The following is a 26,768-nucleotide window of genomic DNA, read 5'->3' on the forward strand; positions in this document are numbered from 1 at the left end:
CATTAAAATATAAATCTCTATGCACATTCATTATTGCCCAGTTAACTACATGCTTTATTTAAATTAGTCTTTTGGAAAAAATTAGTTATTAAATTACTATCTGTTTTTCCAATATAGTTGTTTATGCACACCTTTTTGTATTTTTACCTATAGATAGGAGCTGGATATTTTTAAAATTTCTATAATTTTGATAGTTTCTTATTCATCGGTTATCATCCTCCTTGATCTATTAGGTTAAAATAGTTTTTTATGTGCAGTTTTTTGTTTACTGTGGCTTACATTTCTCTCCCTTAAAATTTCGTTCTCAGCTACTGCTGACATGAAACTGTCTCCTCAGATGCTGTTTGACCACCAGAAATATGGCCACTTGCATAATCTGAAACTAACTCCAACAAAATGGCCGTCGGGCGTGCTCTAGTGCTCCATATAGTAGAGCTCAGTACGCTCTAAATTCCAGTGCGACGCTATGTGTAGCTGCTTTTACTTTATATACAGTCATCCTTCAGTATGCTGAATAAGGATAATATTCGTTCCGCCCCCTCGTTCCTTTATCCGTTCGCTTTATGCGTTCCCCTTGTCTGCGCTGCTGTCCATAGATGTTACCCACTCCCAGAAGGGAGGGTATTCAGCATGTCTTTTGTGTACTGGTTGACTCCCACAAACATCGTTGTGTTGTACACAGCGGTGCAGTGGTATGTCAATCAAATGGGAGGCGTAGGTCCGCCCAGTACACCTATAAATCACTTCCTGCACCCTGGCAAAATATCCCAGTTGAAGTCTTGACGACGTAACGCGTAGGACGCCCGGAAGTGACGTTCGTATCCGGTTTTATTTGCTGTTTGTCGTATGTGTCTATTTTTCCTGCTTCACTTGTGAGTAGTTTTAAATCATTTAAATAAATTACTATATTTTAAAAAACAACTACACTATGGCGGTTTTCTCTGATTCATCCCTCTGAGTTTACCTACCATCCATGAGGAAGCCATAAGAAGTCTCCTAAAGAAAATTCGTTTATACAGCCATCCCTGCAATCACCTTGGTGCCCATTACTATCTTTTGCTGTGTTACTCACAGCAGTGAGGTAATTACATAGTATTAACATTATCCGCACGGACCATCACGGACGGATTTATCACCCAGCACGTTGCACGTTTAATCTCGTGTGCCTACTGAATTGCACGTTTAAAATTTGTGTCCATTACCCACAGCAGTGAGGTAATTATATAGCATTCACACCACCTGCACGGATCACCACGAATGGACTTATTACCCAGCACATTGCACATTTAATTGAGTGTGCTTACCGAATTGCACGTTTTGATTTGATTGTGTATGGGACATTTTACACAAATCACGATTTAATATTTATTTATTTTTCTCTGTATATATATATTACACGCTGAACACGTGCATATATCTTATATCTTATTTTTTACGTTAAACATTTATGTGTTTTTCTGTGTTTTTTTTTTGCACTTATCAATCACCGGCATGGTTTTTTAACTCATTGACATATATGTATAGGGATATTCTCTGATTGATCTATGCACGGTTGCACTTTATATAGCTCTATAATTGCACATTTTTAGTTCTGTTGTGGCTATTTGAATGTTTTGTAATTAGCGCATCACATCTTTATTCAATTACCTTTACCAGTGAGAGACAACTCATTTAGTGATTGCTGCTTTTTTTCATTTGCTATTCTCGCCCTCTCCTATCTTTTCCATAGAGCGCGGAAATCTCTATATATACTCACCAAGGTATATGGCCCAATCTCCAGGAAATTAGCGTGTAAAACTCCCATAGTCTTAGCCCTTGTACACACGGTCGGACATTCCATGTCAGTTCCGATCGTGTGTAGCCTAGTCCCATGGAAAAAGGTGCCACGCATGCTCAGAATAAATTCTGAGACGGAAGCGCTCGGTCAGGTAAAACTATCGTTCGTAATCGATATAGCATATTCGTCACGCTGCAATGTTAAAAATTCTTTAATGCAGCGCATTCTTTTTTTCTTTAGAATGCTACAAGAATGAAGTTGTTTTGCTGCTCATATTCACACACACTTCTCCCAAACTTCTTTCTTTATTCTTTTTCCTCATTTCATGAATACAATATTTTAATTCGTCACATCTCCCCAATCGTTTTTTTGTTTAACATTTTGTGGTTGGTTTTTTTAATCAAGATCTCCTTTTTTGACAGTTTGCTCATCTTCGGGATTTTTCTGGTGTGTTTTGTGTGTCAACTTACCACAACATCATTATTATCTTTTTATTTTATTGTTTTCTTTTTTAATCTCTAGGAGGTTGTTTGGAGTTGGTTCCCCTTGTTATTAATTTGAATTTGTATTTTTGAAATGTACCTGCCTACTCACAAATAAACTGTCCTTTTTGAAGTAAAACACATAGGCAAGTATTTCTTGAACCAAAAAAAAACTTTATTTAGGTGTCAGAAACAAAAGAGGGAGGCAGCGCTGGAGAAACTGGGGAGATTAGCGAAGCCTTTGGCCCTCAGGGCACACATCAACTATTTAAATGCAAAAATTGGTGGCCTGAGGAGTACATATTTGAGGGAGAGCAGTCTGGTCCTGAAGTCCAACAAATCCAGAACAGCAGCATTTATGTCCCCAGGCTGTGGTCATACAAGAGCCTGCATCCTCTGTCAGACCAGACTGAACCCAGGCCATCACTCTCTGGTCTTCCTTCCACGCTTCCTTCCAGGCTGTGGCTGTGGTGCTGGAGGTGTGGCAGAAGGAGGAGCATAGTCCAAATCACACAAGTGTGTTGTTTGTGTGATTTGGCCCAACAACCCCTTGTTGAGTGTGTGGATAATGAGCTCCTCACACATGAGGTGTTGCCCCTCCTCCATTTGCTGGAGTTTTGCAGGCAGCCAAGGCGGCAAAGGCCTCTTGATATGTGGGGGTGGCTTTGAGGGCCGCTGAAACCTCCCCAATTAGCCTCAGAGCCAACTCCTCCACATTCCCCCCCTTTCTGGCCCTTTTGGTTGGAAGGCGGAGGGGAGGGACCTGTGACTGAGTCAGGCTCCTAGGCCTGCCCACCTCTTGGCTGCCACTTACCCCTTTCTCCTCCCGGCTGCCACGTTCCACAGCCACCTCCTGGCTGCTGCATTCCACACCCTCCTCCTGGCTGAGGTCTTCCTGTGTATGAAAAAGGGACATAGTTTTAGTTTTTGGTTCATCAAACACACACACAATTTTCAGCTCTTGACTGTTGCAAATTGTTAACAAATAGAAAAGACTATCATTCTGAGCCCAGCATTTTTCATTCTTGGCCAAAATGTTTTGGCCACTACTGTCTATTGATACGTGAAACACTTTCTAAAATCAGCAATTAGTGACCAAATCTCAATTTAACATCATTCATTTTTACTCCAAAAATATGTAGAACAATACTATACCTGGCTCAAGCTGGGCTCCTCCAGTTCTTCCTGTCTGGAAGGCCCAGGTTGGGCATTGGAAGACTCAGCAGGGGTGGAATGAAGCGTAGAAGGAAGAGTGGAAGGAAGAGTAGAGAGGGATTCCCTGACCTCAGCCTGGTCTGACAGAAACTGCATCCTCTCATAATACCACAGCGTGGGGACATAAACTTCATCTGTTGCTGCTCCAGTTTTCATGGACTCCTGCACCTTCTTTCTCTCCCTCAGATATGTACTCCTCAGGCCACCAATTTTCATTCTGAAATAGCTGATGTCTGCCCTCGGGACCACCGGCTTCACCAACTCCAGCAGTTTCTCCATCGCTGCCTGCCTCTTTAATTTGTTACTGTAGTGGGGATGTGTAGTTTGCCACATACAGGGCATCTCCCTGTACTTGTCGATGAACAGGGGGAGAAAGCTATGGTCGTTAAACCTATCCATATTATCTGCAAGACACAACACAAGACAAACCCTAATGTCAGGCTAAACTCTCCTAATCTAGTCCCAATACAGGCCTCAATCTAGAAGCAGTATAGGCTAGTGATGTACCAAGTTAAAATTGTACCTTCTTTTGAACGATCGGCGCGTCAGCTTCTCCCTCTGCTCACAGATCGTACGTACGAAACACGCGTGTTGCGTTTTATATACAGTGCACATGTGTGAAACTCCACCCGCCCCTGACGTTCTTTCTAGTCTATTCCCCACCCCTCCTCTTTCGGCGCAGTGGAAAGAAAAGAATTAAGGCCTCAAATATATCTTTTGGAGAGATGTTGGAGATGGTGGATATATTGAAGAGGAACGACTATGATGGGAAGTATGGACCTTACCCAAACCCAAAGGTCAGCAAGGCCAAGATCATAACTAAAGTTGTGAAGAGTCTTCAGAAGAATTTTGGGGTACGACGATCCAAGGATCAACTGAGAAAGCGCTGGTCAGACCTGAAACTGAAGGAGCACGATCAGTACAGAAGGATCAAGCGAGTTCTTCAAAAAAGTAAGTAGTTGTCATGTGTTCATATTATTATTATTATTGCTTGCATACTGCTCCATGTGCTTTGATTTAATGTTGTACAGTTTAAAATGGCCACCTTAATGTTCATGCGTTCAATCGTTCGTAATAAACATTGTTCGTTAGCCCACTCCAAAAACAATGTTTTGCCAAGTTGCACTTGACTACATTTGTTCACACAACAGGTAAGTATTCCAGCTTTAGTAAGTGTCCAAAATAATGTTTTCACCTTTGAACTCTGCCAAAAAACACAATTGTACGACACTTCCAAGCAATGTTTCATATTCCTATTTCTGCCCTCAAATATCTGTGTGCTAAGTATTCCTTTTTTACATTCTCATAGGGGAGAGAAGACTCGGGACGTCTGAGGACACCAGGGACCCCACACCTCCCAAAGAAGGGGAAATACCAACACCAGAAGCAGAGGAGGAGGAGGAAGGAGAGATTGTTGAAATTGGCACCACAACAGGTGAGTGTCGGAAACTCACAGCTTCTGGTAAGCTAATCAATGTATGCCTGCATATTTATAATACATAGTGTGTTTTTTTTGTTTATTTTTAGTTGATGTGGATGTTGTGGAAGAAGAATCGCATTTTACCAGTGAAAGTGCCCAGATCCTCATTGGGGAGATAATGGAGTGCAATCGCGATTTAGAGAATATCCAGAAATACATCAATGATGTTCAGCAAAAAATGAAGAATATCATTGATGTTTTAGGGAGAGTCTGAAACACCCAAAACTAGCTAGCATCCATTTTAATTTTTCAAAAACACTTTTATATTTTTAGAAAAGCCAAATTTGGAAGATGCACACAGTGTGTCAACATGTACTATCTCCCATCATGGGGGATCAATGTACGGGTTTTGTGGGTGAAACCCCTTCCTTGCTACTAAAGTGGCTGAGATGAAGGGGTTGCACCCCCAAAACATGTACATTGATACCCCATGATGGGAGATAGCACATGTTGACATTAGTAATGGGAACAGGAGGAAACTGGCCACTTTTTGATTCTCAATTTGTGTGCATCTTCCAAATTTGGCTTTTCCAGGGGTGACACCCCATCTGATGAAGGCAATATCAGCACAGTTTGTACATACTCATGTCTGATATTGTCTTCACTTTTCAAAGTTGAACTTTGTAAGTTCCTGTGTTCTGTATGTTATGCTTTGATACATGCCTGTTTACACAAAAACAGCAAGTTAGAAAATGTTAAGCAAAATAATGTTTTATATACACCAAATATGTTGGTTTGTTGTAAAACCCTTCTCTAAACGCACATGTGAATGTGCTTTGAGTAAAAAGTTTAATTATCAACAATGTGTGGCTTCCTTTTTCAATGCGCAAAAGCAGTATTTGTAGTAAAGTTGTTGTTTTCTGTGGCAATGGGTGGTATTTACTAAAGGCAACTCCACTTTGCACTCCAAGTCCAGTTTCAGGTGCACTTTTGCAGTGCACTTGTAGTGCATAGTGGATTTGCCTTTAGTAAATAACACCCATAGTGATGTTTAAATTTCCCCAATCACGCCATTTTCATGACCTCACATATTTCTGCCATGGTGCTGAAAATGAGCAATATTTTTGTCAGTAATGCACTACATACATTATCAACAAAAACAAGGTGTGTGTGTAGCAGACCCACAACATAATAAGATTATCTGAAGAAGAGACTGTCACCTCATCTCGCTCTGAAATTGGGTTTGCACTGTTGTAGAAAAAGGCCCAAAAAAAACCCAAATAAAACCTAGGAGACACCTAAAACAAAGCCAAGCAGTAAATGAAAACAAAGATTATTGGAGTTTCAAAGAAAAATGTATTAAAAAAATGCCTCTCAGACATTGTCTGGCATACCAATGGCCCCCCTACCCACAAAGTACTCCACATATCTTGATCTGACCTCGCGGACGCTTTGGGGGGGCAAGCCAGGACGACCAGCTTCAAGGGCCATCAGGTTGACATTTTCTGGCAAGTCTGCATCAGGCCCAACTGAGGCCACATAGTTTGCTGAGTGTTTTTTTTTAAAGTTGTGCAGAATGCAGCACGAAAGCACAATATCATTTAGTTGATATTTTCCGCCATGTGGATTGGAGTCAAAAATAGGTGGAACCGGCTGGCCATTATCTCGAAAGTGTTCTCCACTACTCTTCTGGCTCTGGCCAGCTGCAAATTAAAGATCCTCTGATCCGGGGTGAGGGTCCTCATCGGGAAAGGCTGCATTAGATGGTTTGCCAGAGCAAATGCCTCATCCGCGAAGAATACAAAGGGGAGTCCTTCGACATTCTCCTCTGGAGGTGGCAAGCCCAGACTGCCACTCTGGAGACACCAGTAGAACTCCGTCCGCACGAACACTCCACCACCGGCCATTTTTCCCTACGTCCACATACAGGAAGTCATATGTCTCTGACACCACTGCCAACATCACGATACTATTATACCCCTTGTAATTATAATAGTAGGACAAGGAGTTGGGGGGTGGGACGATGCAAACATGTTTCCCATCAATTGCACCTCCACAATTGGGAAAGTCCCAACGGCTGGCAAAGTGGGAGGCCACAGTCTGTCATTCCTGTGGCGTTGAAGGAAACTGTGGAGTCAAACAAGAAAAAAAATGAGTCATTTTGCACATCAACATTGCAATCAGATTAAACACAAACATTTTTGGCCAAGATCAGTATAACATTTTTATCAGATTCCTCCCCCCGGTAACCGTCTCCACTTCATTGAGAGCTGAATGCATAAATAATGTTTGATACTTTGGCCAGCCCCTACTTACTTACACTATTGTCAGCCCACCGGACAGGTAAGAAGTGTCATAATACAAAAAAAAGGAAAAAATGGAAGCACATTTTGACATTCTGCTATTACCTATCAAGATAATAATAGGAGAAAAAAAAACTTTAAACTGTAGCATTTGAAAATATTGACGCAGGCCCTTGCACTACATGCTTTGGTGAATTCATCCATAAATCTGACCAGAAAAGAGGTAGGTATAGTGTGTATTAGGTTTGGCAAAGTCAGCTGATAGAGGATTGCTATCAGCTGACCTAGCAGTTGGCCCACCAAAAAAAAAACCCCCGGCACTGTGCATGAATTTAAGCACACACATAACATTTGTACACATTTTAGGGGGTGTTTAGGGGAAAGCAATACTATGGAGCTGACAAAATACATTGCTAAGTGACTAGGCTATAGGTTTATGGGCCCAGAAGAGCATGCTGGGGAAGTTAGTGAAGGCAAATATGCATGAGGACAAAGGGGCACAGCATATCAATTACAGCATATTGCAATCATGGTAATTAGGGAATGAGGAAAGAAATCCAATACATTAGCAAACATTAAATACATAGAATGTGATGTTAAAGGAGAAAACTTACCTTAATATAGTCCTTCTGCAGGACCTGTATGATGGCAGAACAGGTCTCTGGAATAATGATTCCCAGAGCCTGGGGGGAGATGCCTGTCGAAAACTTGAGGTCCTGAAGACTTCTCCCTGTCGCCAAGTACCGCAATGTGGCAATGAGCCTCTTCTCCGGAGTGATGGCTTGCCGCATGCAGGTATCCTGCCTGGGGACAGCAAAGCCAGTAGACGGTGAAAAACCTGGTCCGTCATCTGGAGATAATTCCTGAAATCATCAGGATTATTCTCCCGACTCTCAGGAAGCAAAGGCATGTGCGAGAACTGGTCACGCTGGAGCAACCAATTCTTGGTCCACGAAATCCTCCTCGCCCTGTTCATGGACCGGGCTTGTGTCAAAGCTAAAAGCCCAACACCAAGCCCCTGCGCAGCATGAACTCTACGATGAGTACGTACACGAAACATGGCTAAACAGCAAGGCCTGAAAGAACGAACTGAAAACCAGAAACGAGCAGACAATGAGCACTATAAATCAAAGCGTACTATACCAAGATACAGTCCGCAATGACCAACAAATGCGAACTGACTACACGCACTGATAATCAGATACACAAGCACAAACTGAAGAGCAGTACCGATCTGAAGCACAAATCTGAAAAATGCAAAACGTCTCTTACCAAACTTCTACTAACACGCGATAAACACGAGATCAGCAGAAAGAGCCCAAAGGGTGCCGCACGTGGTGCTGAACTTCCCTTTTCTAGTCCCGTCATATGCGTTTTACGTCACCGCGTTCTTGTCAACCGGAAATTCCGACAACTTTGTCCGACCGTGTGGATGCAACACCACTTCCGGACTAAATCCGTCGGAAATTTATCCGACGGATTTTGTGGCTGGAATGTCCGACCGTGTGTACAAGGGCTTATATAAAACCAGTTCTAATGTGTGTCATATTATAGTTCATAAAAGTTCATAAAAACACAAAAGTCCTTAAATCCACAGGAAGGAATGGTGTATCAAGAGAGCACTAGATGGGCAGCTTCTCCTAGAGACAGAACAGGATCTCTGTAAGACCACAAAAAACACAGGGGGCGCCTCTAAGTGTAATATTTATAAGACCTTTAATGGAGCAACCAAATAAATATTCACATGTGTTCCATAAGAATGTGCATACCTAGTAGTATCACCAGAGGGGTGATACTACTAGATCGCCCATATCCAAGGTCGGTAACCAGCCGCCACTGGTGGTATATGAGCCAGGTCATAGCTCATCAGATGTAGAGGAGGACTTCCGTAAACCACCATGGAGCAAGCAAGTGACATCATGCCTGGAGGATGGTCCTGTTGCCCTGGTAAGAGTTTTGGAGCGCCAATCAGCTCTTTTATCAAATCTTAATAATAATTTTGATAAAGGAGCTGATCGGCACTCCGAAACGTGTTATGAAAGTCGTCCTCTACATCCGATGAGCGGTGACCTGGCTCGCACCATTTAGACACCACCAGTGGTGGCTGGCTACCGAACCTGGAACCTAGCCAGCCCCTTCTGGGGTACAAAGGTTGGCACAATGGTCTAGACCAGGCATCACTAAATGGCCGACCGTGGTCTTGATCTGGACATCAGCTCAACCGCAAGGAGACAGTCAACCACAGACACGCTCACAGTCTCTGGCACTATTTATATGTAAGCAAGCCGTTTTTTTTATCTTTTATATCTTTTAAATAAGCGGGACTTCGCTATGTTCGGTTCCTCTATCATTTATCTGCATATAATACACCCTATGATCCCCGGCGGGAGGAAACCCCATTTTGCAGTTTCAAGCTATGCTACACTCAGCAGACAGGATCTGCAATAAGCGCATCAGACTTACTTTTTAGCCAAAGTGGTCAACCATTTCTGGTAAGCAGCAAATTTATTTGAGCACACTGGGGTGATCCATGTGGTGGAGGCTTATGCCGCGTACACACGACCGGACTTTCAAACGAACGGACTTGGCCACACACAATCACTCCAAAAGTCTGACGGATTTGAACGTGGTGACATAGAACAAGGAATTTCATAGCCAGTAACCAATAGCTGCCCTAGCGTCGGTTTTAGTCTGTCGGACTAGCACAAAGACGACCGGATTTTTCGACCGGACTCGAGTCCATCGGAAAGATTTGAAGCAAGTTTTATTTCTAGGTCCGCCGGACTTTTGGGAAGAAAAAGTCCGCTGGAGCCCACACACGATGGAATTGTACGCCGGATTCCAGTCCGCCGGACCAAGTCCGTCGAAAAGTCCGGTCGTGTGTACGCGGCATTATACTATCAAGCAATCTGAGAAGATACCTTCTTTTTTTTCCCCACTTTTGCTCATAGCTCCAACTATGTTTTTCCATATGGGACTTTCGTATGAATTTTTATGATTTTTATTATTTGTGTGTGGTGCTGTAAATATTGCACATATTCATTTTTGATTGATTTTTGTTATTCTGGCATTTCTTGAATGATAATCCAAGAGCTCTCTAATATATAAATACATTTTTTTTTCTTCACGATACTGTATATGTCACATTTATATGTATAATATATTGTTGTTACTCACCTAGCGCTCCCTTTTGCATATTACTTAATTGATCTAAAGCACTTTGTCACTTTAGTGGGGATAGCAGCCGTATAGGATTGTACTATAGCACTTTATGTAAAATTTTAGGCGCAAAGCTTATTTATTATTCACAACAATAGATCTGGACAGAGGCACTGTCCCATCCGGACCCCCGGAATGCACCATTTAGGAGCCGCTTCTTTCCCCCTGGCCCCCACCACTGTCATTCTTATGGGAGAGCGGGAGGCACAGCTGAACTGGATAGAGGGTGAGAGCGGGAGCTGCATATGCTAAATTAACTAACAGGTGATTGGTTGGTAGGACGCCAGGTGGTTCTAGCAACCAATCACCAGCTTGTTAATATGAAATGTTAACCCTGGAAGCTCCCACCCTCCATTCAGTGCTGCTGTGCCTCCCGCTCGCCCCTCTGTGTAAGGTAGGTGTCACGTACCTGGTGGTAGAGCCCGACTTGCAGAAGGAGACCTCTCTTGCAGCTCAGACTCGAGAGCCCTGGTAGTGTATACAGGTGACACAAGAGTCAAGAGGGGCACGAGTGTCTGGCAGGATCAACAGCTGGGTCAAGGAGTGCTGGATTGGAGGGAAACTGGAACAGCAGGCAGGTGCAGGAAGCTGAAGCAGGGCAGCAGGCAGAGAGGCTGAAGCAGGACACAAGTGCAGGAGCTCTGGCAGAGGTAGGACTTCAGGCAGGTGCTGGAACCACTACAGGAGATGGAGCAGCAGATGGCACCGGAACAGAAGGCTGGAAGCAGAGTAGTCAGGCAAGCCGGGTCGGAGGTCAGGCGGTCAGCAGAAGTACCAAGGATCAGGCAGGTGGATGGTCAGACGAGCCGGGTCGGTAAACGGACAGGTAGCAAGGCACCGAAAGAACAAGCAGAAGGGAGGTCAGGCAGGCCGAGGTCAGATGCAGGCGGATAGCAGGAGCAGTAGGTAAACAAGCCGGGTCAACAGGTCACAGGAGGCAGGTTCTCAGGATCAGGGTACTAGCATGCTGTAGATCAGACAGCAAGAACTGGATGTGACCAACTGGACTAAATAGCCCGCCTGGCGCCAACGAGCGCACACACACGCGCACGACCGCGCGCGCGGACGCGCACGACCGCTTACCCGCGCACCCGCGGACGCGCGGCGGAAGGTCCGGGCTGACCGCTGCTGGCAGGATCTTCGTGACAGTAGGAGAGTAAAGATGGGCAGGCGCACATGACTATGAGCGTGGGGTGTGGGGGGGGGGGGTGATGTGGAGGGGGCAGTGTTATGGGTGTGGGGTAAATTTGAAAGGGGGGCAGACGTGAAGGGGCAGAGCACATTATTGTGGGTAGGGGGAGGGTGAGGTGAAACTGTTGAGCGTGGGTTGAACACCACGGCCTACCTGAGTATTGTTGCTGACCATGTCCATCCCTTTATGACTACAGTGTCCTCATCTTCTGATGGCTCCTTCCAGCAGGGTAATGCCCCATGTCACAAAGCTGCAATCATCTCACCACTGGACAATGAGGTGACAGTCCTCCAATGGCCTCCACACTCACCACATCTCATCCAATAGAGCACCTTTGGGATGCAGTAGAAGATTGGCATCACGGTGTCCCCATCTTCTGATGGCTCCTTCCAGCAGGATAATGCACCATGTCACAAACCTCCAATCATCTCACCACTGGACAATGAGGTCCCTGTACTCCAATGGCCTCCGCACTCACCACATCTCATCCAATAGCGCACCTTTGGGATGTGGTGGAAGATTGGCATCATGGTGTCCCCATCTTCTGATGGCTCCTTCCAGCAGGATAATGCACCATGTCACAAACCTCCAATCATCTCACCACTGGACAATGAGGTCACTGTCCTCCAATGGCCTCCACACTCACCACATCTCACCCAATAGAGCACCTTTGGGATGTGGTATAACAGGTGATTGACATCATGATTGTGCAGCCGAAAAAATCTGCAGCAACTGTGTGATGTTATCATGTCACTATGGAGCAAAATCTCTGAGGAACGTTTACAACACTTTGTTGTATCTATGCCACCATAGGCTGTTTGCCCGTTCGGCGAATTCCGAACGTTATGGGCCGTTCGCGCCAAATTCATGTGGCGCTCACGGCTGTTCGCCCCCGTTCGGCGAATTTCCGAACGTTATGGGCCGTTCGCGCCAAATTCGTGTGGCGCTCACGGCCCACAATGCACTGCGCAATCGCAGTGCATTGCTGGCTCATGATTGGCCAAGCATGCACTGTGACCCCTGTAATGGACGCCGTGGCTGGGTCCTGGAAGGACGCTATATTTCCCCTCTGTTTGGGTTGTGGTCTCTTTAAGGGAATAAAATTGAGTAACCCACCTGTTAAGGAAGTGTCTTTAAAAGCAAGACAGGAAGTGGTAGAAGGGTGTGGAGGAGTGGAGAAGACATGGTGGATGGTGTTTATGTTGGATTGCAGCTACTGAAGTGGACAGCAAAGTCCTGTTTGGAAGGCTCCTGGCAGGAGAAGCTACCTGCCATCAAGACCAAGCTCTGTTTCTGATAAGGACAGCTGTTCTGGACTTTGCAAGTCGGTGAGACTACAAATCTTTTTCCTTTTGTTTTTGGCTGCTGTAAAGCTATTTAAGTTAATAAACCCTTTGTTGTATGAAAAGCCTGTGTCCTGCGATCTACCTGGTCCCCCGAACATTACAAGTGGTGCTCGAATGCGGGCAGGACGAAGTAACAGGCATTTTTTCTTGCTATTTTTTGTGTGGATTTGAACTGGCATTTAAAGGGACAGTACAGTGAATGTATGTCCTGGGTTAAAGCTGCACAACTGCGGAAAGCTGAAACCATGGAGGAGCTAATTAAACAGCTGTCCTTGGCGAATATACAAGCGCAGACCCGCCATGAGGAAGCTAATCAGCGCTTAGCAACGCAGCACAACGAGGCACTAGCTTTGCAGCAAGAAAATACTCGCCTGTTGGTGGCCCAGTTAGCAGCCCAGCAAGCGACCCAACAAGGGGTTATGCAGGCTCAGATGGCGGCCTTAAAAGAAGCAGTGCAGCAGCTGTCTCAGGGCCGTGAACAAGTGGCCGTTGCCCCTGGCAACCAGGTGACCATAAGGGCAAGCCATTTCTTGCAGAAGTTGTCCCCGAGTGATGACGTAGAGGCGTTTCTAGCAACATTTGAGAGGACGGCAGAGAGAGAAGGGTGGCCCCAGGACCAGTGGGCCGGCTTAATTGCTCCTTTCCTCACCGGAGATTCTCAAAAAGCCTATTTTGACCTACCACCAGAAGATGCTAAAAATTATCAAACACTAAAGGCAGAAATACTGGCTCGGTTGGGGGTGACTACGGCCGTTCGGGCCCAACGAGTGCACCAATGGAAGTATCGTTCAAACCGGCCACCGCGATCTCAAATGCATGACCTGGTGCAACTAGTAAAAAAATGGCTGCAGCCCGAAGTGTTGTCTGGCCCCCAAATTGTGGAGCGGATCGTGCTGGACCGATACTTAAGGTCACTGCCAGATGACCTTCAACGGTGGGTCAGTCATGGAGACCCCAAAACCGCGAACGGCCTTGTTGAGATGGTGGAACGATATACGGTGGTGGAGGATCTGCTTGGCCCCACCAAGCGTCAAGGGCCCAGTCTGCCACGGCCCTTCCGATCAACTGCCGCCCTTCGAACGGATGTCCCCAGGAGCCCTGGAACCAACACCCCGGAAGGCCAAGAGTCACACCCGTTACCCCCTCAGCGACCTGTTCCTGATCGGAGAGGAGGGGATGTACAATGTTGGCGATGTCATGCCTGGGGCCATACCCGGGCCCACTGCCCATTGCAGGAAGAACCCATGGAATGCGGGGTTCTTCGGAGGGGGTCTTTTTATGCCCATAAATCGTGTACAACACATCTTGACCTTGGAGAGAGGAATTTTGAGTGTGAAGTCCAAGTGAACAACCACCCTGCATGGGCCTTGCTGGACTCTGGAAGCATGGTAACCCTGGTTCACCCTAGAGTAATTGGGAAGATCGGTCCGGTAAGCAAAATTTTGCGGGTTGTCTGCATTCATGGGGACACTAGAGAGTACCCTCTCATCTCGGTGTCCATCTCCACAGCATGTGGCACTGGTACTCAAGAGGTGGGGGTGGTAAAGAACTTGGTACATGACGTTATCATAGGACGAGACTGTCCATTATTTGCAAAACTTTGGAGACAAGGAGAACTATCTGAAAGGTCCAGAGACTGGGAAGAAACTAGTCCCTCTGTTCCTGTTGTAGAGGGTAATAACCCTGAGATGCCACATGTTCATAATATGGACCCAGTTGATAAAAACGCCAAGACTTTGGTTAATAATGATGAAAATAGTGCTGATACTGTTAAAGATGTCAATATGTGGGGTTCTCAGACCTACCTGAACACTGAGGGGGGGGAACCTTCCCCGCTTCAGGTAATGCTGGGGGAAGACGATGAGGAAATGGCCTCTACCCCTGACTTGCCAGATTTGGGTGTTCCCCAGGGGGCATTTGGTACTGCCCAGATGCAGGACCCCACTTTGGCCAGGGCACGGGAACAGGTTGTAGTAATAAATGGGGAGCCCCAAGAGCCAGGTGCTAATGAGCGGTGGCCACATTTTTCAATATGTAATGAATTGCTTTATCGGGTTACTAAAGTGAGAGAAAATGTGGTAGAACAATTATTGGTACCCCAACAATATAGACGCAAGGTCCTGGACCTGGCCCATGATGATGTTTTAGGGGGACACCTGGGAGTTGAAAAGACGGAGGCACGGATCACCGACCGGTTTTACTGGCCAGGCTTGAAAGCAGAGGTAAGGAGATACTGTACCTCTTGTCCCACCTGTCAGTTGACCGCTCCGGCGACCCATTTCCGGAGCCCGTTGGTCCCTCTGCCCATAATTGAGGTCCCATTCGAAAGGATAGCCATGGATATAGTGGGTCCCTTGGTAAAGTCGGCTCGAGGTCATTCTTACATACTAGTGATCCTCGACTATGCCACTCGTTATCCTGAGGCACTACCCCTGCGGAATACCTCCTCTAAGGCTATTGCACGGGAGTTATTCCAGTTGTTTACACGGACGGGTTTTCCCAAGGAAATACTCACAGACCAGGGCACCCCGTTTATGTCGAAGGTTATGGCCGATGTATGCAGACTGTTCCGGATTAAGCAGCTGCGCACATCGGTCTACCATCCCCAAACAGATGGATTGGTAGAACGTTTTAATAAGACCCTTAAGTCTATGCTCAAGAGAGTGGTACAAAGGGATGGGAAAGACTGGGACTGCCTGTTACCAGCTCTCCTGTTCGCTATCCGAGAAGTGCCCCAGGCCTCCACTGGGTTTTCGCCCTTTGAATTGGTATATGGGCGGAGACCTCGTGGATTACTGGACTTTGTTAAAGAAGAATGGGAAAGTGAACCAATTCAGCATAAAAGTGTTCTTGAATATGTCTCTCAAATGCAGGAGAGGATCCGAACTGTGATGCCGCTAGTTAAGGAACACTTACAAAAAGCCCAGGAGGCTCAACGACGGGTCTATAATAGGGCAGCCAAAATTAGGAACTTTCAAGTGGGGGATCGAGTAGCAGTGTTGATTCCCACTGTGGAAAGTAAATTCTTGGCCAGATGGCAAGGCCCTTTCGAGGTTGTAGAAAAAATGGGAGAGGTAAATTATAGAGTCCACCAGCCAGGCAAGAGGAAACCCTTCCAGATATATCATGTAAACTTGTTAAAGCCCTGGACAGACAGGGAACCAGCAACCTCCCTTGCTAGTACAAAACTTGAGCCTCGGGTTGGGGTGGAGAGTGTCCAAGTAGCAAAGACCCTGTCTAAAACCCAAAGTCAGCAAGCAAAGGAGTTCTTGCAGCGAAATAAAGAAAAATTTTCAGACTTGCCAGGGCTCACTAGTGTCATAGAGCATGATATTATCACAGAACCAGGTGTCAAAGTTTTTGTCCGGCCTTACCGCATCCCAGAGGCTCAAAGGAAGGCCGTTTCAGAGGAAGTAAAAAAGATGTTAGACCTAGGGATTATTGAGGAATCGCAGAGTGAGTGGTCGAGCCCGATTGTGTTGGTACCGAAGCCCAACGGAACTCTGCGATTCTGCAATGATTTCCGGAAACTTAATGAAGTTTCCCGGTTTGATGCCTACCCCATGCCCCGGGTAGATGAGCTTATCGAGAGACTAGGTCCAGCCAGGTATATCACTACGTTAGACCTTACCAAGGGGTATTGGCAAATCCCGTTGACTAAGGCTGCTAGAGAGAAAACTGCTTTTTCTACCCCGGAGGGGAGTTTTCAGTACAAAAGGATGCCTTTTGGATTGCAAACTGCTCCAGCCACGTTCCAGAGAGCAATGGATAGGATTTTACGACCTCACCGGAAGTATGCCTCAGTATACTTGGACGATATAGTCATTTTTAGCAAAGACTGGGAATCACATTTGCCCAAAGTGCAGGCAGTGCTGGACTCTCTTTGGAAGGAGGGGTTTACAATAAACCCTGAAAAATGTGCTTTGGGAATGGAGGAGGTGAAATACCTGGGTTATATCGTGGGTAGAGGGGTAGTGAAACCGCAGGTCAACAAGATAGAGGCTATACAGAATTGGCCCCGCCCCCTCACAAAAAAGCAGGTACGTGCATTCCTGGGCATGGTGGGATACTACAGGAGGTTTGTACCCAACTTTGCCACGTTGGCGGCTCCGTTGACCGATCTGACTAAGGGTCGGAAATCGGTCATGGTGGAGTGGAATGCAGACGCTGAGAAGGCTTTTTTGGAGCTCAAGTCGGCGCTGTGCCAACACCCTGTCCTGGTAGCACCTAATTTTTCAAAAGAGTTTGTTGTCCAGACTGATGCTTCCGATGTAGGATTGGGAGCGGTGTTGTCACAGGTTATTCATGGCGAGGAACACCCGATAGTCTTCCTCAGCAGGAAGTTAACACCAGCAGAGAAAAACTATGCCATAGTTGAACGAGAGTGTCTGGCCATTAAGTGGGCTCTGGAATCCCTTAGATATTACCTTTTGGGGAGGAAGTTTAGGCTGATTTCTGACCATGCCCCTTTAACATGGCTGAGACAGGGAAAAGGGACTAATGCCAGGGTCACCCGGTGGTTCCTGGCACTCCAGGAATTTAAATTTGTAGTGGAGCATAGGCCCGGGAGACTGCATCAAAATGCAGATGCCCTCTCCCGAGTCCATTGTTTGAGCTCCACTGTTGCCTCCACCTCCTTGGCGTTGGGGCACAGGGGGGGGATATGTAATGGACGCCGTGGCTGGGTCCTGGAAGGACGCTATATTTCCCCTCTGTTTGGGTTGTGGTCTCTTTAAGGGAATAAAATTGAGTAACCCACCTGTTAAGGAAGTGTCTTTAAAAGCAAGACAGGAAGTGGTAGAAGCGTGTGGAGGAGTGGAGAAGACATGGTGGATGGTGTTTATGTTGGATTGCAGCTACTGAAGTGGACAGCAAAGTCCTGTTTGGAAGGCTCCTGGCAGGAGAAGCTACCTGCCATCAAGACCAAGCTCTGTTTCTGATAAGGACAGCTGTTCTGGACTTTGCAAGTCGGTGAGACTACAAATCTTTTTCCTTTTGTTTTTGGCTGCTGTAAAGCTATTTAAGTTAATAAACCCTTTGTTGTATGAAAAGCCTGTGTCCTGCGATCTACCTGGTCCCCCGAACATTACACCCCGCATGCTTGGCCAATCACAGCACCGGCAGCGAGGAGAGCCATGATTGGCCACAGGCAGGATGCCTGTGGCCAATCATAGCTCAGGCTGTGTAGTACACGCCCTACACTATATAAGGCCGCCAGCGCGGCGGCCTTGTGTAGTGTGTTGGCGTCTGAAGCAGTTAGTGGGTGTTCTGTGTACCTTCAACACAGTATACACCGATCGTTATCGGACGATTTTTCGATCTTGCTCTTCTGTAGTGGTTGTTGTCTGCGTGCCCTGACCGCAGTATACACCACTATATTCACCTCACCTATATAGCTAGCGATATATCTATCTTTTATAATAGAGCTTGCAGTCAGTGTTAGGAGCTTGTGCGTGCTGTCTGCGTGCTCTGTACCCAGTACACACCGCTATATCCACCTAGATAGCTCTTCTCTATTTGAGCCATCTGCCATCTGCAGGAGTTATTGGAAGTTGTGTGTGCCTCCAGCACAGCACAGTATACATCTGTATTTACCCTTTATTGCTGGTGTTCTATAATAAAGGCATCTGCAGGAGTTAGTGGGTGTTGTGTGCCTCCAGCACAATATACACCTGTATCTACCCTTTATTACTGTTCTCTAATAGAGCCATCTGCAGGGCTTAGTGGGTGTTGTGTGCCTCCAGTACAGTATACCCCTTTATCTACCCTTTATTGCTGGTGTTCTATAATAAAGGCATCTGCAGGAGTTAGTGGGTGTTGTGTGCCTCCAGCACAATATACACCTGTATCTACCCATTATTGCTGTTCTCTAATAGAGCCATCTGCAGGGCTTAGTGGGTGTTGTGTGCCTCCAGTACAGTATACCCCTTTATCTACCCTTTATTGCGGTGTTCTATAATACAGGCATCTGCAGGAGTTAGTGGGTGTTGTGTGCCTCCAGCACAATATACACTACCCAATTGCTGTTTTACCCAACTCCCTTCACGCCATTACCATGTCTGGAAGGCCAGCAAGGAGAGGCAGACAGGCGCGAGCCGATAAAAGAGGGCAAGCAGGCTCTGTGTCTAGAGACAACAGTGCTGGTCGTGGATGCGGTGCATTGTCATCAGCACGTGGCCATGGGACACGCTTGTCCTTCTTTTCGGCAGCTGGACATGTTGAACCGCAACATGCCAACGACTTGGTAGAGTGGATGACCAAGCCCTCTTCATCCTCCTCATCCTCTCTCACCCAGTCTCGGGGTACTAGCAAAGCAGCTGCCAACGCATCATCTTCCCTCGTCTCAATGTCATCATCAGTGACTCCTTCCCTAGACCCACCACGTCCTCCTGAGGAGTCTCCTGAACTCTACGAGCACCGTGTTGGGTACATGCTCCAGGAGGATGCCCAGTGTTTTGTAGGCTCTGATGATGACACTCAGCTAGAGGAAGGCAGTAGTGTGAATGCAGAGAGAGGGGATGCTCAAGAAGGACAGCAATCTGGCAGTCATGTTCCACAAGCTGCAGCATATTGCCAGGTTTGCTACAGCGATGAAGAGGGAGGGGATGATGAGGGCACTAACTCCACGTGGGTGCCTGGTAGGAGAGAGGAGGAGGAGGAGGCACATGTCCAATGAGGCAGGATGCCCTCCGGGGGCCAGCTTAGGGGCAGAACACCGACTGAATCACACCGCAGAGCTCCGCCTGTGCAGGGCGCTGCCTCTGCGCGTTATTCTAAAAGTTGTTTGGTGTGGGCCTTTTTTGAGACGAGTGCATCAGATCGCACCACTGCTATTTGCAACATATGTCTCAAGCGTATCTCGCTTGGCCAAACCATCAGCCGCTTGGGCACCACATGCTTGACCAGACATATGTTGACCTGCCATGCAGCTTGTTGGCAAGCGTACCTCAAAGACCCACACCAAAGAACAAAGCGGACCTCTCCTTGCTCCTCATCAGCTGGCATCTCCAAACCCACTAGACCTTCAGTCCTCTCTGAAACCTGCTCTGAGAGGAATGAAGGTGTAGAATTAGGTGTGTCACAGCCAAGTGCTTCCGGGCACTCTGCTAGCAGTACACCCACGTCCATTATAGCAGGCAAATGTCCCTGCCCCAGCTGCTGGACTGGCGAAAGAAGTTCACTCCCAGCCATCCACATGCCCAGCGGTTGAATGCTAGCTTGGCTAAATTGCTAGCACTTCAACTGCTGTCTTTTCAGTTGGTAGACTCAGCCCCCTTCCGTGAGTTTGTACAATGTGCGGTTCCTCAGTGGCAGGTCCCCAAACGCCACTTTTTCTCACGGAAGGCGATTCCGGCTCTCTACCGGCATGTGGAAGGCAATGTCCTTGCCTCGCTGGACAGGGCAGTCAGCGGTAAGGTGCATATTACCGCTGACTCATGGTCCAGCAGGCATGGACAGGGACGTTACCTGTCTTTCACGGCCCATTGGGTCACTCTTCTGGCAGCTGGGAAGGATGCAGGACAAGGTGTAGTAGTGTTGGAGGTTGTTCCGCCACCACGCCTCCAAAATGCTACTATTGGTTGTGACACACCTCTCTCCTCCACCCCCTCCTCTTCTTCTTCCTCCATGGCCTCTTCCAGTGCTCTGTCCTCAGAACCAGCGGTGCTCCGTAGGCGTTCCAGGGGCTACGCAAGTACGCAGGCAAAACGATGCCATGCTGTGCTTGCGCTGGTTTGTTTGGGGGACAGGAGCCACACTGGGGTGGATGTTTTGTCAGCTCTGCAGGGGCAGGCCGAGAGGTGGTTGACGCCACGCCAGCTTAAGCTAGGAATGGTGGTTTGCGACAATGGCACCAACCTCCTCTCCGCCCTCCAACAGGGACAACTGACCCATGCGCCCTGTGTAGCTCACGTCCTTAACCTGGTGGTGCAGCGGTTCTTGGGCAGGTACCCGGGCTTACAGGATGTCCTGAAGCAGGCCAGGAAAGTCTGTGTGCATTTCCGACGATCCTTTAATGCCTGTGCTCGGCTGGCTGAGCTCCAAAAGGAGTTGAACCTGCCCAAGAACCGCCTTATATGTGACATGCCCACCAGGTGGAACTCAACGTTGGCCATGCTGCAGCGGCTGCACACGCAGCAGAGGGCCATCAATGAGTACCTGTGCGACTACGGCACCAGGACAGGGTCAGGGGAGCTTGGTTTTTTCTCACCAAGCCAGTGGGGCATGATCAGGGATGCATGCACTGTCCTGTCACCGTTTGAGGAGGCCATAAGGATGGTGAGCAGTGACAGTGCATGCATCAGTGACACTGTACCTCTTGTCCACCTCTTGGAGCATACGCTGCGTGGAATAATGGACAGGGCACTTGAGGCAGAACAGACGCAGGAAGAGGAGGACTTCCTTGCCTCTCAAGGCCCCCTTTATCCAGACAGTGTTCCTGCTGTGCCACCCATCACACAGGAAGAGGATGAGGAGGAGGAAGAGGAGGAGGAGGATAAGTGTGTCAGCATGGAGGTGGAGGCTGGCACTCAGCATCAGCAGCAGCAGCAGTCTTGTAGGGATGATTTACAGTCCCAAGAAACCCGTGGACTTGTACATGGCTGGGAGGAGGTAGCTGCGGATCATGTTGTCCTTAGTGACCCAGAGGACTCCGGACCGAATGCCTCAGCTAACCTAAGCTGCATGGCCTCCCTGATCCTGCAAAGCCTGCGGAAGGATTCTCGTATTCTTCGGATCAAGGAGAGGGACCATTACTGGCTGGCCACTCTCCTTGATCCACGATACACGGGTAGGGTTGCCGACCTTATTTTGCCATTGCAGAGGGAGCAGAGGATGAGACATCTCCGGGAGGCCTTGCAGAAAGGTCTGTGCAACGCGTTCCCAGAGACTGGGAGGTTACAAACTCCTGGACAACGTGTTGCTGAGGCATCGGTCAGAAGGAGCGGTGGAGAAGGTGGCCGTCTGACTGATGCTTTCAGACAATTTTTTAGTCCGCAGCCCCAAGGTATGATCGGTTCCAGCAACCATCGCCAGCGTCTGATTTACATGGTGCAGGAATACCTAGGGGCAAGGTCAGACTTGGACACCTTTCCCACCGAAAATCCTCTGGCTTACTGGGTCTTGAGGATGGATCACTGGCCAGAGCTTGCACAGTATGCAATTGAGCTACTGGCCTGTCCTGCATCCAGCGTTCTTTCGGAAGGCACCTTCAGTGCTGCTGATGGCTTTGTTACCGATCACAGGGTGCACCTGTCCACCGACTCAGTTGATCAACTGACCTTCATAAAGATGAATCAGTCTTGGATCACGCACAGCTACCAAGCACCTGAAGCTGATGTAACCGAATAATTTTTTTTGAAATATCACATCCCTTCAAGACTGCCTATGCTGATGCTGAGTGACTGTCCTGTTCTGTTGATTGTCTATCCTCTTCCTCCTCCGCTGATATGTTGGAAGAACATTTCTGGTTCTGGGTGATGCCATCAGCCCAATTTTTCCGCCCCTGTTTAACAGGGGCGTTTAATTACAATTTTTGATGCAATGCTTTGCAGCAGGGATAATTCCTGCAATAAAACTAGAGTATATGGGAGAGGTTGCAGTGTGGTGGCACCAGCACCAGTGCCTAAGGCTTAATTTTTCTGCCCCTGTTTAACAGGGGCGTTTAATTACAATTTTTGATGCAATGCTTTGCAGCAGGGCTAATTCCTGCAATAAAACTAGAGTATATGGGAGAGGTTGCAGTGTCGTAGCACCAGTGCCTAAGGCCCAATTTTTCTGCCCCTGTTTAACAGGGACATGTAATTACAATTCTTAATATAATATTTCACAGGAGGGCCCGTTCCTGTGCCCACCCAGAGTAACTGTGAGGACTTATAGTGTTGTAGCACCAGCACCACAACCACCAAAGGTCAATTTTTCTACCACTGTTCAACAATGGCATGTAATTACAATTCTTGATATAATCGTTCACAGCAGGGCGCTCCAGCGCCCACCAAGAGTCACTTTGAGGGCTTACAATGTTGTGGCAAAACCAACACCTTGTTCCGCCATTTCTGCAGAGCATATAGGGCAGGCCCCTACTTTCAAACATCCAACTTACAAACATCTCCTACTTGCAAACGGAAGGAGACAACAGCAAGTGAGATGAAAAAAGATGTACGACAAAACAAATTATACAGGGGTGATAACCCTTCCCTATGTTTTCCAAAAAGCTTAAAAATAGTTTTTTTGACTGGAGCTACACTTTAAAAATGTACCAGTTGAAAATTACAAACAGATTCAACTTAACACAACAAACCTACACAGTCCCTGTCTTGTTTGCACCGTCTGTATACTGCTGTTCTGAGTATATAGGGCCTGGGGGCCACACGCATTTCCTTTTTTTAATATGGGTACGGGGTTCCCCTTTATATGCGTACAAGACCCAAAGGGGCTGGTAATGGGCAGGGAGGGCTACCCATGCCATTTTTCTCAATGATTTTCAACCATATTGCAGGAACCAGATATAACATTAAAACCGCAAGCAGTTTTAAATGATGTTATTTCCGTTTAATGTCATTTTGTGCAGGGACTGTTCTAAACACGGGAAACACGTGGCACTTCACAGGCATACTACAGACACCCCCCAGGCACCATATTTAAAGGAATATTTCACTTTTTTTTCACTTTAATCGTCATTAAAATCAGTGCTCCTGGCAAAAGGAGCACTGATAAGGTCTGGCACACTTGGTTAGCTGACCCTGAAGCAGCCTAAATCGAGGAGGGGATTTAAAGAGGGATTCCACCTGCAAAAAAAATATTAAAAGCCAGCAGCTATAAATACTGCAGCTGCTGACTTTTAATAAATAGTGTTGCGGCTTCACTTCCTGGTTCCCTACTGCGCATGCGCGAGTCGCGCAGCGCACTAGGAGTAGTCCGCGCTGTCTCTGGGTCCTGTGTGTGTCCCAGCAGACAGAGTGGTGGGACAGGAAACGGCATAGACTCCCGTGGGAGTCTATGCCCAGAAGTGGGTGCAAATACCTGTCTTAGCCCTTGTACACACGGTCGGAGAATCCGTCGGAATGTGCCCTATCGGACCGTGTCGTCGGATAATCCGACTGTGTGTGGTATGCATCGGACTGTTTCCGTCGGAATATCCGTCGGACCAAATTTTCCAACACGTTGGAAATATTTTCCGACCAACTGGTCCGATAGGACATACTCCGATCATGTGTAGAGAATTTCGATCGGACAAAGTGCCACGCATGCTCAGATCAAATTCCTACATCAAAGCTATTGGCTACTAGCCTGAACGTAGTCCCGTCCTAACGAAATTACGTCATCACGTTCTGAAAGATCGGATTTTTCGACAACTTTGTCCGACCGTGTGTATGCAACAGTTTCGGACAAGATCCAACGGACAAAATCCGATGGATTTGGTTGTCGAAATGTCCGACCGTTTGTACAGGGGCTTAGACAGGTATCTGTACGCCCCTCCCCCCTGAAAGGTGCCAAATGTGGCACCGGAGAGGGGGAGGGTTCCGATGAGCGGAAGTTCCACTTTAGGGTGGAACCCCGCTTTAAGTTGTTGACGGGATTCTGCTTTTCCCCAGGGTTTCAAGGGATTTTGTTTTCTTGTGAGTTAATACAGGGGATCAAGCATAATGTGCCTGTTGAGTTGGGGCTACCAGTGATATACCCTTATGCTGCGTACACACGACTGTTTTTTTTGACAGCAAAGGTCCGACGGAACGAGTCCGTCGGACAATTCGATCGTGTGTGAGCTCCATTGGACCTTTGCTTGCCAAAAATCCGGCGGACTTTAGAAATAGAACATGTTTTAAATTTTTCCACCGGAACTCCGCCGGACCGAGAAATCCGTTCGTGTGTATGCTAGTCCGACAGACAAAAACCAACGCTAGGGCAGCTATTGGCTACTGGCTATGAACTTCCTTCTTCTAGTCCGGTCGTAAGTCATCATGTTCCAATCCGTCGGACTTTGGTGTGATTGTGTGTGGCCAAGTCCGTTCATTCGGAAAAGTCCGTCGGAACTCCGCCGAAACTCCGTCGGAAAGACCTAGTCCCTCGAAAAGTCCGGTCCTGTGTACGTGGCATTACAGATGTAGAATATTGAAATGCCTTGTTGCAATGCATACCTTTTTATGTCATTCAAAAACCCAACTGTATACTGTAAGCACTGTTGTTATAAGTGTTGTCTGTTATAAAACTCTTAATAATAAAAAAAAAATATATATATAAAAATGCTATAAAACTATCCCCTATTTTGTAAACGCTATAACTTTTGCGCAAACCAATCAATAATTGCTAATTGCGATTTTTTTTAACCAAAAATATGTAGAAGAATACGTACCGGCCTCAACTGCCGAAAAAAAATTTTTTATATATATTTTTTGGGGATATTTATTATAGCAAAAAGTAAAAAATATTGAATTTTTTTTCAAAATTGTCACTCTATTTTTATTTATAGCACAAAAAATAAAAACCGCAGAGGTGATCAAATACCACCAAAAGAAAGCTCTATTTGTGGGGAAAAAAAGGACGCCAATTTTTGTTTGGGAGCCACGTCGCACGACCAATTTAACTGACAATTGTCAGTTAAAGCGATGCAGTGCCGAATCGCAAAAAGGGGCCTGGTCCTTTGGCTACAAAGTGGTTAAAGAACAGTGTAAAAATAAAAAATAAAAGGTAAAATAAATAAGAAAAAAAAAACATTTTTTAAACGCGCCCCGGCCCGCCGAGACCGGTGTTCAAACCACACATGTGAGGTATCGCCGTAATTGGTAGAGCGAGAGCAATAATTCTAGCCCTAGACCTCCTCTGTAACTCCAAACATGCAACCTGTAGAATTTTATTAAACGTCGCCTATGGAGATTTTTAAGGGTAAAAGTTTGTTTTCATTCCACTCGGCGTAACATCATCTTTCACAATATAAAAAAATTAAGCTAACTTTACTGTTATTTTTTAATTCAAAAAAGTTTATTTTTTTCCAAAAAAAGTGCGCTTATAAGATTGCTGCGCGAATACGGTGTGGCGTCCTTTTTTTCCCCCACAAATAGAGCTTTCCTTTGGTGGATCACCTCTGCGGTTTTTACTTTTTGCTATAATGAATATCCCCCAAAAATATATAAAAAATATATTTTTTGCTCAGTTTAGGCCGATACCTATTCTTCTACAAAGTTTTGGTAAAAAAAAAAACCGCAATAAGCCTATATTGATTGGTTTGTGCAAAAGTTATAGCGTCTACAAAATAGGGGATAGTTTTATGGCATTTTTATTATTCATTTTTTTTACTAGTAATGGCGATTTTTATTGGGACTGCAACATTATGGCGGACACATCGGACACTTTTGACACATTTTTGGGACCATTGTCATTTATACAACAATCAGTGCTATAAAAATGCACTGATTACTCTAAAAAAATTCGCTGGCAAGGAAGGGGTTAACACTAGGGGGCAAACAAAAGGTTAATTGTGTGCCCTAGTGTGTGTTCTAACTGAAGGGGGAGGTGATTGTGTAGGGGAGATGACAGATCGCTGTTCATACTTTGTATGAACACATGATCAGTCTCTTCTCCCCTCAGAGTACAGGAAACTGTGTTTACACACACAGATCCCTGTTCCCCGTGTGTCAGCGACAATCGAGGGAGCCTGGTGGGGATCGTGACCACCGGGCACTCGCAACGCCTCGGGGGGGGGGGGGGGTCAGGGGGCGCGCAAGTGCCCCTAGTGGCCACAGGGCGAAGCAACATAACATGACGTAGTTTCACCCAGCCGTGCCATTCTGCTGCAGTACAGCTGAGGCGGGTGTTCGGCA

The 26,768-nt window shown here is 46.7% G+C and overlaps 1 protein-coding gene across 1 annotated transcript in view; it reads left to right on the top strand.

Moving 5' to 3' along the window:
• The first annotated feature begins 221 nt into the window (after window positions 1–221).
• Window positions 222–26,768, top strand: part of LOC143930019 (C-type lectin domain family 2 member L-like) — a 111,836-nt gene continuing 85,289 nt past the window's right edge. Inside the window, exon 1 of the mRNA XM_077453924.1 lies at window positions 222–1,081. The gene's annotated coding sequence lies outside the window, so the exon portion shown is untranslated. The remainder of the gene's footprint in view (window positions 1,082–26,768) is intronic.

The sequence above is a fragment of the Lithobates pipiens genome, unplaced genomic scaffold, assembly GCF_037356315.1.
Source record: "Lithobates pipiens isolate NorthernLeopardFrog02 unplaced genomic scaffold, aLitPip1_a1.2 Scaffold_25, whole genome shotgun sequence".
NCBI classification, from domain to species: Eukaryota; Metazoa; Chordata; class Amphibia; order Anura; family Ranidae; genus Lithobates; species Lithobates pipiens.